An 18401-nucleotide genomic window follows, 5' to 3' on the forward strand; every position below is an offset into this window, starting at 1 on the left:
AATAATTGTGTAATTTTCAGGAAAGTGTATTTTAGTACAAAAATGTTTAGGGGTAAAATAGACTTCAAATCTTTCCGAAAAAAATTGTGAAACTAGAGAAATATGCGATTTGTAGCATGTTTCACCGTATTTTTCATACTGCTGCGTTGCAAGTAAAAATCCTCGTCATGCAGTGTTGAAGGAGACTTCATCGGTAAGCAGTGAAGAAAGTGTAATGAAATCATTTTTTGTTTTAAGGCCGGAAATAATTTTTGAATTAGGCCCTCCGAACGCGCCCTGCATTTCTTGTTGCCACTTCGCCGCAAAGCACGTGGTCGCCCTTGCAGCTGACACTCGTCACAGGCAGCGGCAAGATGCGAGATGTATGTCATTGGCTCGTGACTGCTCGAAAGTCTTGTCGCGTTGATTTCAGGGCGACGAGCAAAGGAATTCGCCTTACAATGTCAGCTTGCTTGGTGGGCCCAGTGGGAAGTACGGACGCCTGAGAGCAGCCTATGCCGTCATTGGCACAATGTGCTACAGGGCCGTCTGCAGAACACGTATACCCAGAAAAAAAGTATATACAATGTGCTTTATTTCTTTCAGTATGTATCCGCGGTAGAGTGTGTCTGATGTGATTACTAAGAGCTAGTACACTCTACTAAGAGCGGCATCGGGTTCTAGCGCGAGGGAGGTAGAGGAAGGCGACGACCAGAAGAGAATAGCCGGATCAGGAACTGGTGCTGTCTCTGTGTCTGATTTCACTACAATGGCACAGCCGCAAATTGTTGGGGAACCCTAAATTCGAAGTTGGATCTGCAGGACGTCGTTGGTCTCGGCTACTCGGGTCTCCCCGGCTAAGGAACGCCGTCCACGCTTCTTTGCGATGGAGTCATCAACCAGGCCGCCGCTTCAGCTGCCCATCACACTACCAGTGGACGGCATCCATGCCTCCTCCGTGGTTTAAGGCATACCTAACGGACACGATGCTACAACCTCACAGCAAGAATGCCCACGGGCTCCTGTCCATTGAGAACGGTGTTCACGCTTCCCATGGCCTACATCCCGTTCCCAGTACTCTACCAACACCCGAGCTGCCAAGGGACGCCGTCCAGGCTTCGTTGCTCGTGGATCTCGCCGCCATGCGTCGGCGACCGCTACATAGTCCTCGGACGTGAACCCTGCCTCTTCGGGCTTCTCACCCGACAGCGTCGAGGAGCTTACGCGGGCCATCTCGCAACTGTCGCACCAGCTCGACTGCTTGGCATCGTTTAGCTCCGGGTTCCGTCCTGCCACCTTGCCATCGCCCGCTGTTTGGGAACTACCGGAGGTCAGCGGATTCCAAGACGATGCCGGCGCCTGGATAGACACAGTCAATGCGCCCTGCTCTCGTCATGTCTGGCCTGACGATCATAAAAGGCTCTTTGCCATATACCATCTCCGAGATGCAACCAAGGCATGGCACAACTACGACGGCATCAAGCGACAGTCAGGCCGGAATGGGTGTGAAGCTCTGATTGCTGCTTTCGGCCGGATTCGTCATGCCACCAACGAGTCCAACATAACCTTTACCAAGGACGGAGCTGAGGAAGGCCACCTCTTCGGAACTGTAACTGCGCAGTGCAGCATAACAGAGAGCTTCCCACCTTCCCTGCGCAATGGAATCACGCAGTGCTGTGGCACTGCGCCGGTGTCCTACACAGGCATAGGCGTGCGCACAGGGGGGGCAGGGGAGGGGCGCCTTCCCCCCTATTCACCTAAGAGGGGGGCGCAGTCAGCCCCACACATTGACATAACAGGGGGGCCGCTGCGACATGGGGGGACGCAAAGTCAGCGCCATACAATGACATAATTTAGAGGGGGGCGCTGCGACGAACCTTCGCCCCCCCCCCTGAAGAGGAACCCTGCGCACGCCTATGTACACAGGCCACCGCGACAACAAGCTCAGACTATATTCCATCCAGGGGAGTTGGCAAAGCGGGCCCCAATATCATCTTTCCTTTGGGACTTGGGCGTGTCGGCTCCCCTCGTGCTTGACACGCTACCAGTTCAGAAGGCCGACGAGTCCATGGCCATCAGCAACGTCTTGTCAGACTCGTCAGAGCTACACCCGCGACTTCAAGCGCAATCATTCGCCGCCGGCGCCGATGGCCACCTCGTGATAAGCGAGAAAGAAAATGTAGCAAGGGAACCCGAAAGGAACTAGAAGCAGCCTCAAATGCTCAGACCAGACGCACTGTAAGGAGAGTACTCGCAGCACATCATGAGATACTTGCAAAGGATCGATGGAATGAAGCTCAGTGTGCCCAACACGCTGATGTTAGGCGAGAAGGTTCTCTGGAACAAGCGCTCGAGTGCTGCCCAGTCGCTAATTCCATCGCAGGTTGACGTACTGTCATCTATCCTCAAGCATGCTGCGCTGCACCCCTCAATGAAGGTGCCCGATGTGCCACGCGGACCGGCTCCAGAACCGTAGGACGTTGATGGAGTACACTGTACGCGCTCCATTACAAAAACAGAGAGTGCCGAAAGAAAAGGCTTCTCAGTTTCGTCGAAGCCACGAAGGATTCTCTTTTGCTGACAAACGTCCTGACCATCCTTCCGGTGTTGGTAATGATGCGGACGTAAGTGAGAAGAAGCGCCGAAAAACCATGCCACCCACGGTGCCCCCTCGAAAAAAGTTCCGGCGATCTCTTCCTGGTATGCTGCATCTGCCGTTTCCGTCGCGACACAGCGAGCGCGGCCTGCCAGATGCATCTGTCACAGCTCACATGACGTCGCTGCGTGGCCCAGATCGACCAGCGCGAGGAAGCCAGTGTCGCCCACCAGAGACGGTTGTCGCAGATCCCCAATCCGCGTTGCAGTGTGGACGGGGTTCTCCGGAACAAGCTCTCTAACAAGAGCTAGTGCACCCTCCTAGTAAAGAGCGGCATCGGGGTTCTAGCGGGAGGTAGAGGCAGACGACGACCGGAGGAGAACAGCCGCCCAAGAACGGTTGCTGTCTCTGTGTCTGATTTCACTACACTGAGGAGATAGGGTCAGAGGCGTGCTAAAGAGGACGAAAAGACTTGTGAGTCTGGCACACCATTGCGGCCAGGATTGCTGCGTGATGCCTTCGTAGGCTGCCATGCCTTGGCCGCATAGCGAAGGTGGTTGATGGTCACCAGCCAGTTCCGATGGTTCAGCCAGGCATGGAGCGTGCAGAGAGAAATAATAGTGTCGACCCACAAGAAAACTTCGTCCCGAAGCCGCGAAACTCCGGTACTGACCAAATAGCTGAAGATGATGAAGTGGCAGGCAAGAAAACGGAGTTCAGCGACGCCATGCAGTTGAGGTGACGTGATAGTTTCCTCAGGCCATGCAAGAGCTCCGAGCCTTTGTCTGGTGGAGCGCCCGACGAGCCAGGAATCGTGGCTGCAGAATGTGCAGCGGTCCCGGTGCTCATGGCGGCAGGACCTATGGCCAAAGACGCGTGTACGGCATCCCTTGTCGTGAACTGGTGTCGCGGTGTCGGTGAATCGGTGTGGAGCCGCCGAGGAGGCCTAGGCGCCGTCCGCGACCGGTGGTGGCAGACGCGGCAGGTGCCATGTACGAGGAAGCGGGTAAGCTTACGGGAATGATGTGTCCAGTTGACAAAGAAAAGTCAGTGACTCAGCTCTCGATATATATATATATATATATATATATATATATATATATATATATATATATATATATATATACCATTCCGCTACGCTTAGGGTTCATGTATTAACGACTCCGCGACATTTCTGGTGGGCACCACGAACGCCTCTGGTGGGTGGCATTGGCTGTTCTTAAAGAGCTGCGGAAATCTCTGGTAGGTGACATGGTAAAGCTATGGCGATTGCAGGCATGGAATATTAATAAAACACGTGATTGTGGAAGAAATGGAGGATATCTTGCTCACTCAAGAGGATGCCGATATTACGCGGCTGACCGTGGTCTGTTCAACGGACCAAGTTTACTACAACAGATGATGTTTTAAGACCGAGGTACATCGACGGGGGGGGGGCGCATTATGATAGAGGCGAAATACTAGAGGGCCGGGCACTGTGCTATGTCAGTGCATGTTAATGAACACCGGATGGTCAAAATTTCCGGAGTCCTCCACTACGGCATTCCTCGTAATCATATCTTGGGTTTTGGAACGAAAACACCGAATTATATTAATATTAGGAACTTTCACGTTCCGACCGGCGATGGAACAGTAAGCTGCGAGAACTGTGAATGGGCGCGGCCGCTCAAAATTATGATTGTAAAATGCCTTGGAGTGAAGCAAATCGATGGCTAATAGCGACAATTCCTTATCCTCACGCGGTGAGGCGAGTGAATATGTGCCGTCGTTTTGGGCGTCAGCAAATGCTGTGGCAGTTGTGGTCTAGGAAGTTAGGTTTTCGGACATTCCAAGAAAGTGTATCGAGCACTTGTAGCCCTCAGTACAAGAAAGAATATCAAATTGTTCCTGCAGATCTCACGCTCTTTTGAATTCGATGTTATGCGAGGCGGCCACGCAGGAGTTGTCCGTGCCACATTTTTTTAGGGCGAAGCATCTTAGGGTGCTGGCTTGTCGGCGTGCATCGTATATCGTCGTCTGCTCTCAAGGCGTGCATGGTCGTCTGCCCTTGGGACGGTCAATTTGCTTGAGCGCAATAGGGACGCCACCGCCTCAGAGCTCGCCGTGTGGCGAGAGAGGGCGAACGGTGTCCTTCTGTGATGAACGCTGAGCTACCAGCTCGCCAAGAACGAGAACGCGTCGTCGTCCGCGAGAGACAACGCCGACGGAGGCAGCGTCTGCTAGCGTGTTTCTTGGTTGAAAAAATTGTTCGCGCTGCACAAGAAGAGGCGCTGCGTGAGTTCACCGGCATGAGTGCTGTGTTGCGGCTGGTACCGGCCGCGGCAGGCGAAGACCGGCGGTACCACGCGACCGTTGGGGATTTGGCGCGATAGGAGAAGAAACGTCCGCACTCGATCTCCACAAACCTCTTACTTACACGTCGCCTGGGTACTGCCAGAGCGGCCCCCCTGCAATTAGAAACCGAAACACAACATGCCGGGGCACGGAGGAAGACAAGTGGGAGATTTAGGGTGTAACTGGTAGGGCTAGGGCCAGAAGGACCGTGACGAAAACCTGCGTAGCTGAACGTTGGTGTGGCTTCGCGTTTCCTCCTCCGCTCCTGGCCTTTCCAATACTGCCTAGGAAGGCCCCTACCGCGTCGCAGCATCCCCAGTTAAATTATGATTGAGCCTGTTCACATCTACGTTCGTCGCGGCCGCGAGCTGAAACGGACTGCGTTCCTTAGGTCGCCAGGATCTTCCGCGGGGGAGTGATTTGTAACTAAGACAAGAACGCCTCTTTGTTCTCTCTCTCATTGTCCATAAACGCTAGCAGTGATTTTTAAAATTGCTATCTATGTATTTTATTAAAGGAACCAACACCCTAATTATGGCTCAGATCGTAATATTTATTTTTGATCGCATCCAAGTATGAACAGGTTTCACGTAAGCAAGTAGTGGAATCGGGTGATGAAACAGAAAGACAGAAAGACAGACCAAAATTTCTGCGTTTACTTCCTTTAAAAACTACATAATGAAAAAGGCAGGTAACCTTTGCTCCCTTAGATGGTCTCCGTTCTGATGAAATGGAGAAATTCAGGCTGTCCTGGAGTCGCTTCGTAACTCCGACAAATCGGAAGCACGAAATATTAACAAATGAACTTTGATAGTATTTCAGCATATTTACGAAAAAACAAATTATTTCGTGTTACAACGGATATTCCTAAGAGGATTGACGTCATTTTTCTAATGTGAAAGGTTCTGCTACCTTATATGGTGCGTTGATCACACTGTGATGCCCAAACAGCAGTCCAGAGCTGAGTCGTTCAACTTTTTTAGTTTAAAGCCACCCTACTGTATCCTGAAGTGCGTATCCTGAGCAGCCTTTGTTTGTGTACTGCAGGATTCAGCAATACCAGACTTTACGTGGCAGGTTCATTGCTGAATGCGTGTAATACCTATTTTGTTGTTGTAAGAGTAGAAAGCAACACTACGTGACTGTAACTAACAATGATCAACATTAGCCGACATTTAGGCGACTGAAACCGCCGTTGACTGCACTAGCAAGTGCAGTCGAAGAGTAACTAACAGTGCGAAATTGCGCTTTCTAGACAGTGAGTTATCCTACCCCTCGTCTTTTCGCACTGCGCTGAAGTTCAGCGGCAGCTGAATAGCGAAATACAGAAAGTTTAAGCATGCGAAGAAGGACGGGCCGTCAGAAGACGTGCTATATGACTGTACGAAGGTGTATGCTGCACAGCACACCTGAAAGCTATGGAAACCTCTATGTTAAAAGGTACCTGCACGGCATACAACTTCAACAAACGTTACCATACAGATACATATATACACTCAGAGTATGAAAAGGACGTCTTCGGTTGCCGTAAGACAAATAGGAAAAGGGTATACGCTTCTAAAAGAACTGGTTATTTGTCCAATTGCCCTCCGACATATATATATATATATATATATATATAATAGAGAGAGAGAGAGAGAGAGTAGTTGGACTAGTATGTGCATGGAGTAGTCGAACTGGTACGTTCGAACATAAACACCAATCTGAATATTGCTCTGTAAATTACAAGGTAACTATGTAGAAAAGAAATCCGTAGCGTTCTTACATGGTCCACCATTTCTGGTATCACAGTCTTGAGGTGCGCATGAGGCTAACATAATATGGGCTGTTAGTGTGATCACCATTCCTAAAGTCTTCATTGTCAGTCCTTAGTTCCTGTCGGAGAGATGTTCATAATCTGGGCATATTCATGTGACACAAGTATATACATTGTTAACACTGGGAGTAACTAAGTACAGTACACAATATATCATTCTAAAATGACAATAGCAACAATTTCGCGGTTGCGGATAGACTTAAGCTTCGTATGCTGTAAGATGTGGGACATTGAACATTGTTCATCTGCAGGAAAAAAAATTAGAAAAATTGCCCTGCCGGATGCAAAGACTAAAGGCTAACTAGCCTGACGCGCTTTTGATTTCGTGATAACTGATATAGGCGGCGTCGGTGCCATATTATACACATGTTATACACATTTCATAATTCTGAGTTATTGGGGTTAACAAGCTATCATATTCATATTAGGGGCGAAGCTCCTTAAGGCGGCACCCGTTCGTCCCTCGTAGTTGTCGTAGTCGTAGTGCGTAACCAGTCGTAACGCTAGTACCAGATCTTGACCTCCAAGGTGGTGCCGGTGGGAGATTTTTCCTGTGCGTTGTTGAACAATAAAAAATTCGCAGCGTGCGCGTTAACTAAAAGCCGAATTCTTCTGTCTCTCATTCCCCATTAGCAGCCATTGGCATGTTCCAGTAGGAAATGTTGGTAGAAGTAGAAGTGTAAGTGTTAGCTAAAAGCCGACTTCTGTCTCTCATTCCCATTAGCAGCCATTGTTTACCTCCAAGGTAGTGTCTGGTGAGATTTCTCCTGTGCGTGATTAAACAATAAAATTTTGTTCAAAACGCCGTTGATTGATGAAATAAACCAACGAAATACGCCAGATGTTTCTAAAAGCAAAACGAAAGAACGCGAGATGTTTCTAAAGCAAAACGAAAAGACGCCAGCTGCTTTACGAAAGACGCCAGATGTTTTCTAAAGCAATGGTTTTATAAACAATGAAAATTCACAGCGTACATGTAAAATTAAAGTGAGCTGCAAGTCGTCATAACTCATCGAACCTTTAGTATAAACGCGCCCGATCTCACGTCGGTGATGATGTACTGGGCAGAATTCACGGAAGATTCACGGTTTACCGATGAACCTCCACAGCTTCGCCCACTCATCATCATTCACTTCCTGGATATGCTGTGTTTTCTTTCTTTTTTTTCATACATACACATTCAATATGACTAAATACACTCAGAATATGCTTATTTCGGCATACATGGACAAAATGTGTTACATTTTAAAACAAGCTTCTTTGTACATGATATGCATTCAGAATACATTGTGCACAAAAGAGAAAGCTTTGTTGGAATCCAACAATTCTGCTTTAGCATTATTGTTAATGGCAAGGAAAATAAACAAAAAATCAAGTAACTATACAATGTATTGCTAAATGGAAATGCCAATATGGATCTACTGTGATGTTGTTCGACAGTAGAAATGATTTATGATGATATTTAAATTGCGTAGTTTCCAGTGCAAAGTCCATATTCGATTTGTGAAGGTTTAGCAATTGTATAATCTTATAATCAATAGCCTCCTTGCCACAGTTCGTGCGTATTTTGTTGGTTTTGCGGGTTGAATTTGTGAAGCCGCATTTTGTTGAATTCAGTGCGTGGTAAGGAATCCTGTAGTTTATGTTTATGAATGTGTTGCACCATCTTAATATTATATACTTTCTTACAGACAAATTTCATGTTTAAATTAAGAAAAATATGGGCGGATGAGCTGTCAAGAGGCACGAAGTATAATCAATAAAAAATATAATGAAAAAGACATTTCAAAAGGGAAAGAAGTATGGTGACAGAAGTGACATTTATTTCCGAAAAGAGATTATAAAGATGCGCAAATTGACAAATAATGTATTTCTTCTACAAACTACGAGTGATCCTAGACAATACGCATCGCACCTGTTTTACTACACTAAATTGCTGCAAGAAACTAAAAAGTAAGGGAAGCCGACACAATATACCAATGGAAAGTTGCAATTTACAAGTAAAAACCCATTGTTGTGCAATTATATTCCGATGTTTTAGGGGCGAAACTCCTTAAGCCGTGGGTCGTGCGTCCCCGATGTATATAGTAGCCACCTCTTGTTTAGTTCGTGGAGTGTCCGCTAGATGGCGGTACTTGTATATGATGAAAACACGGCTCAAGGCCAGCTAGATAACTGAGGACGACGAAGTGGGAAGCTCGAGCAGCAGCCACGATTTCTCTGAGGAAGACAACGCTCGGGTCTTCGGTTCTTCGGACGTGTTCAAGGCCGGCTAGATAACTGAGGACGAGGAAGTGGGAAGCTCGAGCAGCAAGCACGGTTTCTCTGAGGAATGCGACGCTCGGGTCTTCGGTTCTTCGGACTTCAACGCCTGATGCTCACCACCCCTTCACGAAGCGGTTCTGCCAGTCCGATCCTGCAACCCGTTCCTCCAGTGGATACTCCTGTCCACCGCTACAGTCGCCGACTGCGGGGCCTTAGTCCCGAGGCCATCCCTCTGTAACTTCTCCAGCCAAGCCCTACATCAGGAGAAATGGCCGCCGCCGGCGCTTCACTGGTGACTGTTGAGCAGCCGATGCGAGACGTTATAAAACTATACTTGTAGTATGATGAAATATGATGAAAAGATGTGTGAAAAGATGTTGACCTGCATCAATGTAGTGTTTGCCAACTTCAAGGTAACACCCATACAAGAACCGCTTTCCCTGCATTTCACCGATCACAAAGCGGTGATAATGAAGGGACCACGGAAACCAGCAATAAAAGTTTGATGTTTAACGTTTCTCACGTGTTTACATTAGTGGGGCGAATTACTCGTATTCACGGTTCACCGATGATGCCCTCCGGAGCTTCGCCCCACTCATCATCATTCACCTCGTGGATATGCTGTAATTTTTTTGTTGTCAGATCAAATGGTAAGTATAAACGAACAAAAATATTGGTGTGTATATTCTGCAACGTTGCCTACACAGTGCATCAGCTTACCATTATTCTCAAGCGACTTTTACACGCAACGTATAAATTCTTATTTTCTAAAATAAGTATGGATCGCAATAATTGCTGTGAAACATTTCAGTTTTTTTATCACTTGCTTGAACAAAGTAAAATGGGCTTTCTTAGCTTATCGTTCTCCTTCGCATTGTCAGAGTAGATTCAGGTACTGATTATTCGCGCATGCGCTGCGTTCTCCTATACACCCGACTATCGCCGGCACACTATATTAGCAATAATAATAACTGTTGTGGTTTAACGTCCCAAAACCAGAATACCATTATGAGGGAGGCCGTAGTGCAGGGCTCCGGAAATTTCGACTACCTGGAGTTCTTTAACGTGCACCCAAATCTAAGCACACGGGCCTCAAGCATTTTCGCTCCGATGGAAAATGCGGCCGCCGCGGCCAGGATTAGATCCCTGACATTTGGGTCAGCAGTCGAGCACCATAACCACTAGGCCACTGTGGCAGGTACACTATTGTAGCGGAAGGCTTTAAATTCATTCTTGTGTACAAAATAAAAAAAACGCTCTGTGGAGCGCGTTTATGAAAAACCATTATGATTTTTCCACGCAGCATCGCATCGTCGAAGCTGCTTTGTCACTTTGTTGTTACCAAAGGAGTAGAAGTCGCGAGTATTCCTTAGTAGACACTCTCGGAGGCGGCAGCAGTAACCCCATGCAACTGCCATTTCTACGAATTTCATGATGATGCGGCGAACCTGCTCGCTTTATTAAAATGCAGACAATTTCCCGGCTGAAACTCTAGTGGTAGCTGCAACATTCCGTGCAGCGTATCCGCCATCAAGCTCTGCTGGTTGCAGTTGCTGAAATTGCGCAAGTTATGGTGTACCTGACGAATTGTGATGACATAAACAGCCTTACGATTCGAATTACTTGAGGTGTGCGAGTGCCGCGTCACTCGTACACCTCAAGTAAACCGGACCGTGTCATAACTGCGGGAGAATGAAGACAAGGTGCGGGGACACCGTAAATTCAATAGAAAATACAATGTAAACAAAACTGTTACGACACATGTGACGCTATACAGGCATTATAGGCCGGTAAAACTAGCTATAGCGAATTAGAGAAACCATAGAGCAAAGCGTGCTACACAGACAGGTGGAACTCTGGATAGTTGCAAAGAAAGCTATGCCAGTACATTGTCCTCTATTTAATTTGCTTGAAAAGGAACATGCAGGTATGGCAGTCTAATAAAGAATCTCAGAGCTTATGCCGAACTGTACACAGGTGGGTGGTTCGTCGGAGTAATCTTGAGGTATTGCATGTACAGCCGAGCGTCGGTCATTTTATTGGGTCACATCACGTCTTAGAGCGCGGAACACTCTTCGACTAGAGAACGTCATCGACTCTGGTGTGTGCGCGCCTAGGCGCTTGTTGTAGATAGTTTTGGTCTTCAAAGTTTCTCAGTTAATGATGTCAAGAGCTAACTGTGGAAAGTTTGACCACCCACTGCCACCTGCTGAAAAGATGTTAGTGCTAGTGTCCATGGCACGCAATTCTAGATCGTAATCTCTATGTGCTTAAACCATTGTGCGTTCACAAGCAAGCTGGCGAGATTTTAGCGCATTTGGTTCAGCCCTTAACTTATAATTAGGTAAATAATTTTATAAACACGTCGAGGGGCCTGAGAGTCGGGTGACACTGGCGCACTCGCGAGCTATAACGTGAAAAGCTGCTTGCTGTACGAGCGTCTGCATTTCGACGAACGATCTTGTTCTGTGCTCAGCTGCTCTTGCATTCGAGATATTTAAGAGTTTGGCATCGAATGCCTTGAGACAGCAGAAACGTTGGTACCATGGCGTGTGTGACAACATATGCGACGGATCCGCTCCACGTCGCACTTGACGTCACAGACACTGTGATAGTATGGCGGTCGCCGACTGTGGGCCGGGCTTAGAGACGGCGGCTTCTAGGCATATTTTCACTGGAGTATCCATTTTTGATATGTGTATAGGCATAATAGAAGCCTTTAATCTTATTTTTCCCTCAAAACTGCAAATTGTTAGGTGACCGTGTCGTGGCCCCTTTAACAAAGGCAGGTATGCCAAATAAATCATCCTTGGACCAATCATTAGAGCATCATCCTTCATCAGTAGGGTGTGTCACGCGACAATCATGTGCAGAGAGAAGATAAGAGCACTTCTTTCAACGGAAGTGTGAGCACACAGTTCAACGATACGAGAAACAGCGCGAAACACGGGACAGTGAAAGATCGATCGAGTATCGTTGAACATGTACCAACCGGCCCAAATACGCACCTTAGAGCACACAGTGTTTTGCTGTAAACCTTCAAATCTTGCCGACGACCGCCGAGGTCATTGCTTTCGTCAAATTGGTCCACTGACCACGATCCTTCGCACGTTTCCACTAACACAGAGAACTTCATTGACGCCAAGCGCCGACAAATCATTAATCATTCATGGCATATCGTAGGGACTCGAAATCTTGCAAACTTATTAGGGGCGAAACACCTTAAGACCTCACAATGTCCGTCCGTCCGCCGTAGTCTGCAGTCGAACTGCAGGTGCAAAACAGCTGTGCATAAACCGTCTACAGAGCGAGCATAGCGAGCATAGCGAGCATATGGTTTAAGGACAGACCGTACTCGGCGCGGCTGCGCTCGAAAGCTGCTCGAAAACAAGCGCATCGATTAACAGGTGACAACATGCGCAAAACTGTGTACAGAGCGCACATAGCGCGCACATGGTTCCAAAATAGGCCGTTCTCGGGCGCGGCGCCCCGCGACCTCATCTTTGACAATTTCAGGCTTGATCCGATCGATGAAACATTGGCTCTACGTTTCACGGACCACAAAGCAGTAATAATTAAGGCAAAACGGAATCCACAACTGAACACGACATACGAGTTATGACCAATAAAACACATTGTATATAACTGTACACACGCATTGTCACTCATTTACATGCGCTAGTGGGCAATGTACGGGAGATATACGATTACCGAATGATCCCCAGTGCTTCGCCCACTCATAATCATTCACTTGGTGGATATGCGTGTAGTTTTTATCCCTTTCTTGCTCGCGATAAGCCAACGCGTACGTAGCACACGCCGCAGCTTGGCAGCTGGCTTTCGGATATTTTCTCTGCTTCGTAACTTGTCTGTCAGAGCTTCCTTGTTGAAAGCGGCCGTAAGCTGACTTCCTCTTCTGTTTCACCATGTGCCCTTTAAGGAGGAGGATGTTGCAGGCTACCGGCAGATCTCGCCTCGCAAGATATGCAGGCAATGCCCTGCCCCCTCCTTCCCCGGTTTCCTCCTTTGAAGGTCGCTACATATAGTTGTAAGCACGCTCTCATTGTGTGGCTGATATGGGTAGTTATTATTAGTACAGTCAAGGTCCAAGAGTAGTACAGAGGAGTGTGATAAACGTGGGAAAAGATAAGAGTAAGAATCACATAGCAGGAGATAGGCAATGCAATACTTATCTTATTATACAATGATACCTAATATTGATAGAGCAACGTATTTGATAGAGCCCACGCACCGTCTCATCCTTATTCTTCAGACTCGCTTATTGCGATTCGCCCTGACCAAATCTTTCAATTCGCATGAATTTTCAATGTAAATTCAACAATTTCCAGCTTCTTAGCGTACAATTCGTAATGCAGACATATAATTTCTAATGACTGCTGGTTTGCGATGCACAATGGTTTAAATGATGGCGCCCCTGTGGCGGCCCCTGACATGTTTTGTGCGGACTGTTTGCTTTAACAAGTCTATACAGCAACATTTCTGTAAAACTGAAGCGGCACGGCAGCCTTTTGTTATGTGGCTCTTTCTTTAAACAAAAAAAAATTCCATAGAGTAAAATATTTCCATGCTTGTGGTATAATGAAAGAAAGAATACTGCCGGTAAGAATTTCAGCACACAATGTCGACTGCACCGCGAATATATATAGAACTGTTCGTACTTTCTTTTTTCACGCCATTTAACGTTATCGCTAGCGTGATCTTGCTGGCTGTTGTTGGTGCCGTGATTAGTCTGGCCCTATCCTCAGATTTGCTGGCGTTGGCTTATTCGTGTTGCCAATTTCGGTGAGTTCTGAGTTCTCGAAGCGCCTCGAATGCCTGTTCGATAACCTCTACTAAAATCTCCCAGATCACTTCGATTTACGTCCTAATTACTACACCGCAGTTACATATATCAATTATTTTCCGCTATGCTGTCCTCTACCTAAATGTATGTTGAATTCATTTGGTTGTGCCTAACAAAATACGAGACCTCGAAAAAATTCCCCTTCTTCATTCATAGCGAGGGCCTCGCGCCAGTGTATTTAGCGCCTTGTGTTAGCATAGATAGCTTTATTGGTCAGCTGCCGCCTCGTGCAGGGATCGCAGGGTACGTGACGACTTGTGGCAAAACTTATTCCACATCAGCCGCCTTGGTTATAGTGGCGCTGGCTGATATTCCCAGGGAAAAACAGTACAGGAATATAAATCGAAGTGCCCGGCGAATGTCTTCCATCGTTGTCGAATTGGTGGAGTATCGGACGCGTAATTTGAAGGTAGGCGGTTCGGATCCCACTAACGGAAAGGGTGATTTTTCATCTACTTTGATTTACTTAAACTTAGTCCTAATTACTGCGACACACTTAAAGACAACAACTGATATCCCTTACGCTTTGCTTGACCTAATTGTCTGTTGGATTCATTTTGTAGTGTCTAACAATGAAAGGAGCTCCTCGAAATAAAATTCTCTTTTTTCGTTATTTCATAGCGAGGGCCTCGCCTGAGCAGATTTAGCGCCTTAGATTTAGCATACGAGGGTTTATTGGGCAGCCGCCGCCTCGTGCGAGGATCACGGTATACGTGACGACCTGTGGCAAAACGTGTTCCACTTTAGCCGCTTTGGCCAGGACTGACGCTGGCTGATATTCCGAGGGATTAACAGTATACGGAAATGCCCGACAAAGCAAATGAGGAAGTGCTTTCTGTAATAGCTCACTTGGTAGAGAATCGAACGCGTAATTCGAAGGTTGTGGGTTTAATTCACTTTGGTTTCCGTCCTAATTACTACACTACAGGTAAAGACAACAATTATCCTCCCCTATGCTTTTCCTGACCTAATTGTATGTTGGGTTTATTTGACTGTCTCTAACGAAGGAATGAGACACTGGAAAAAAAAAACCTCGTCTTTCGTTTAGTTTTGCTAGGAATATAAAGGGTGGGCCTTTTTAGAGAAGCTTTTGTACCTTTCGCTGAGATGTCTTCGGCACTGGAACGCCTGGTAGGTGGAAGTTATCGCCCGGTAAAGTGAGATGTGCGTAACACCAAGAGACAATAGATTTGCAGGAAAATAGATACTATGGAATGATGCAAAACTGGCAACGTGGCACGGAGCGTGCGATGTAGAACCGAGAAAAGCCGCGGCTTGTGGCATTAGCATGACGGGAGCGCTCGTATCACATAAGGCAGAATTGGAGCCAGTATTTCAGCTGCGAACGAAAGGTGATGCATATGAAACAAGTGCGTGTTGCAGAGGGGGGAGGTTGTCATTGTCGCGTCATTGTGTTACATACAATATGTCATTCGTTATCGCAACAACTAAACGAATTTCAGTATCTTCTGAAGCAGAATTCATTCCTTTATGATGCTTGACTGCTACCACCAGCAAAAAACCTGAAACACACTATGCTGATGGCTCCTTCATGTCATGCTTGCTCAATGAAGAAATAAATTAAAAAGGACATGAAATAACCTCCCCAAATATTCAGGGAATATGCGCTTCTAGATACGTCTGCTTCCTGGTATTTACGTCTTGCACATATACTCCGTTATTTCATTGCCATGTATATATTTATTAGGTTGCATGGACAAAGAACATATCCAATGCATTCATCAGAAGGAATGCAGGAATAACGCTTATTGCCTTTCAAGCATATTATGGCGCAATGTAAAAACGCTTCCCTTCTCCGTCTTTCCGCATAGTTGTATATATATGCAATATTATTTTTCATTGCCCTTCCATATTTCTCGTGTTGTCTTATTTTACTCCTCCCCTTTTGGGTTCATTTCTCTTTGTCTACGCGTTTTTGCTCTTGTTATTTCTGAAGACTGTCTGAATTGTATTGTTTATTTTTATTGTTTTATTTTTGCGCGCGCCTGCACAAAGGCCTTACGGTCGTTCCTGGGCACGTTAAATAAATGATTGATTATTATTATTATTATTATTATTATTATTATTATTATTATTATTATTATTATTATTATTATTATTATTATTATTATTATTATATTATTATTATTTAGCTCTATACGCCTGCATAACTTAGCAAACGTGCCCTTCAGGACGCACACGACTACGTCACTGAACAGTCACAACGAGACAAATACGTACGAAAATTTTTAAAGAATGGTGGATAATTAGGATCATGCGATGTGGTTGCAGGCTCATACACCACGCTGACGAAGGTGTTCATGAACAAGGTGGGAAATGTGCTGGATCGGAAGGACCTGGGAATAGTGAGCATGAGAGCTGTGTATCTCTGCATACTCTTCAAGCTCATGTGAATAATAATGTTACAATGGACACAAAGTTATCGCATTAGCTTCAGCCGCTGTATGCGACTTCCCTATATCGATGGTTCGAAAATATGCACTCATTTACTGCTTTATAACAACGTACTCCTAGCACATAAAATTGACAATGGTTATGTTAGCTAAGAGGTCTATATATAAGCTGGCCTAACCACCTCCATTATGTGTCGTGCGCTTAACAGCTTCGTTTGGCATCGATCTTCAAAGGATAAAATCGCTCACAATTTTACATTACTATATTTCTGTATGAAAGGCAATCGATCAATGCCTCGTTTTCTTTGTTACACACAAGCTAACGATGCCAACTGAAATTCAAGCCGAGGAAGGCAGAACGCATATTGGCCGCTAAAAAGACGCGCACAGAAGAAGACGAGGATGCCGACGCCAGGTGGCACTTCGAAATAAATTTATTTGTACCACAATACAGAGAACGCATACTGAAATACAGCGCATGCGCCTAAAACCACAAACATATGTAACACGGCAACCAACGCTCAAAAAATGTAATCCATGAAGATTTCAGTTGTAACGAAGCTTCACTAATGCACGCCTCACGGAATTTCTGAATGCGAGACCCTTCGGAAAACTCACGAGCTCTTTGTATTCGTGCATAATTCGCGCATTTGCCAGTGCACTTGAAAACTTAGAAGCGTGAACCGCGATTTGATAACGGGAAGATTATCGGCAGGAGCAGTGAATCGTGAACCTTACGGGTGAGTTGGGCGCGTGAATCTTAAGGGTGAGTTTGTAGGGGTTCGTACTCGAAGAACGAGTACAATAAAACTACACAAGAATGAACAGGACAAGATATGAGCGCTAATATCAAAGTAAATTTAATTCGCAACAAACGAACGTAACTAAAGTTATTAATCAACCAACTCGGGTCACAGAAAGTGCATCACGGGGTAACCCCTTAACCCGTGATGCACTTTTTGTCCTCCCCCTCCCCAATTGATTATTTAACAGGTAGTGATGTAACGCACTTAAAAATTGCTAAAATCTGAAAGCTTCAGATTGCATGATGCATACTCAGATTCAAGTCTTTACCATGAGGACCCGAAAGATGTCAGGCCATCTTCAAGAAAACCAAATTCACAGGGATGCAGACTCAAGGAAGGATCGCTGACGAATACGCGACCATTCTTTCGAATGTAGAAACCTTCGGCAACCTCTCTAATGAGCGCATTGCGGTTCCGGTAGAACTACAAAACAGGCTTCACAACCACGCTACTGAAAATGTAACAAGATGTGGACATCCAAGAGAAATTTCGAGGGACACTGTTCTCAACATGAAGCAAACTCATTCAATACTCGGAAATCGTGTTCCTTAGCTTGCCTTTGACATTCAGACAATTGCTCCACGTAGTGGACATTCTGCCAGCAGTTAATCATCATTGACTGATGGTGGTCAAGTGACAAGATGGCTTCCATCCGGTGGTTATTTACTCACTCACGGATAACTCTCATTCTCTCTTCGCATTTCCCGAGTCACCAGGAAAGCGCTGCCCTCGTAGCTGCGAAGTCATTCGTTCATTTCACTTTTCTCGTCCCCGCAGGGGCGTCTGTGGAAGCAGGCGTTTGGTGTGTAGCGACACCACGGACCCGAGCTAACGGGGGGGTTTCGACCCCCTCCCACGCCTAGCCGTGCGTGGCCTTGCCGTGTCCGGGGAAAAGGGGATCCTGGGGGTTGAGCCGACGCCGGGTGATTGGACCTTTAAGGCCCCCCGGCAGACGCAACACACCCCTTTGGCCCCAGCTTCACGTAGACGGCACCCCTGGGCTGACCCACCCAGGAGAAATCGGCAGTCGCCTTTTCCTGTCTCTCTCCCTCCTCACATCTTCGTCTTTCTCTCTCACTTTTGATCTGTCCTGTCTTCTCCTTACTTCTTTTGACTTCCATCTTTCTGGGCGGCAAGGGTTAACCTGGTGTAAATAACCAACCTTGGTTAGATATATTAGGTTATAGCAGCGATGCATGGCTGGCGTCTCCAAGCGTTATCCAACCTTGTAGCGTCCCCTTGTTGGGCTCGGTGGTGGGTGGCCACCATCGCTGCCGAAATTTTCAAGTCATATATGGCACATATTGTCCCTTCACCAACTGATCGC

At 46.5% G+C, this 18401-nt stretch overlaps 1 long non-coding RNA gene across 2 annotated transcripts in view; it reads right to left on the reverse strand.

The window, feature by feature from the left end:
• LOC119400798 (uncharacterized) overlaps positions 1-15170 on the reverse strand; it is a 31123-nt gene extending 15953 nt beyond the window's left edge. The window contains exons 1-2 of one of the 2 annotated variants that reach the window (XR_005185235.2): positions 14951-15170; positions 6675-6784 (exon numbers count right to left, since the gene is read on the reverse strand). This is a non-coding gene — a long non-coding RNA (uncharacterized LOC119400798). Of the gene's footprint in view, positions 1-6674; positions 6807-14950 lie in introns of both variants that reach the window. The other variant, XR_005185236.2, reaches the window with a different exon arrangement.
• Positions 15171-18401: the final 3231 nt, after the last annotated feature.

Source organism: Rhipicephalus sanguineus, chromosome 7, assembly GCF_013339695.2.
Source record: "Rhipicephalus sanguineus isolate Rsan-2018 chromosome 7, BIME_Rsan_1.4, whole genome shotgun sequence".
Classification (NCBI taxonomy): domain Eukaryota; kingdom Metazoa; phylum Arthropoda; class Arachnida; order Ixodida; family Ixodidae; genus Rhipicephalus; species Rhipicephalus sanguineus.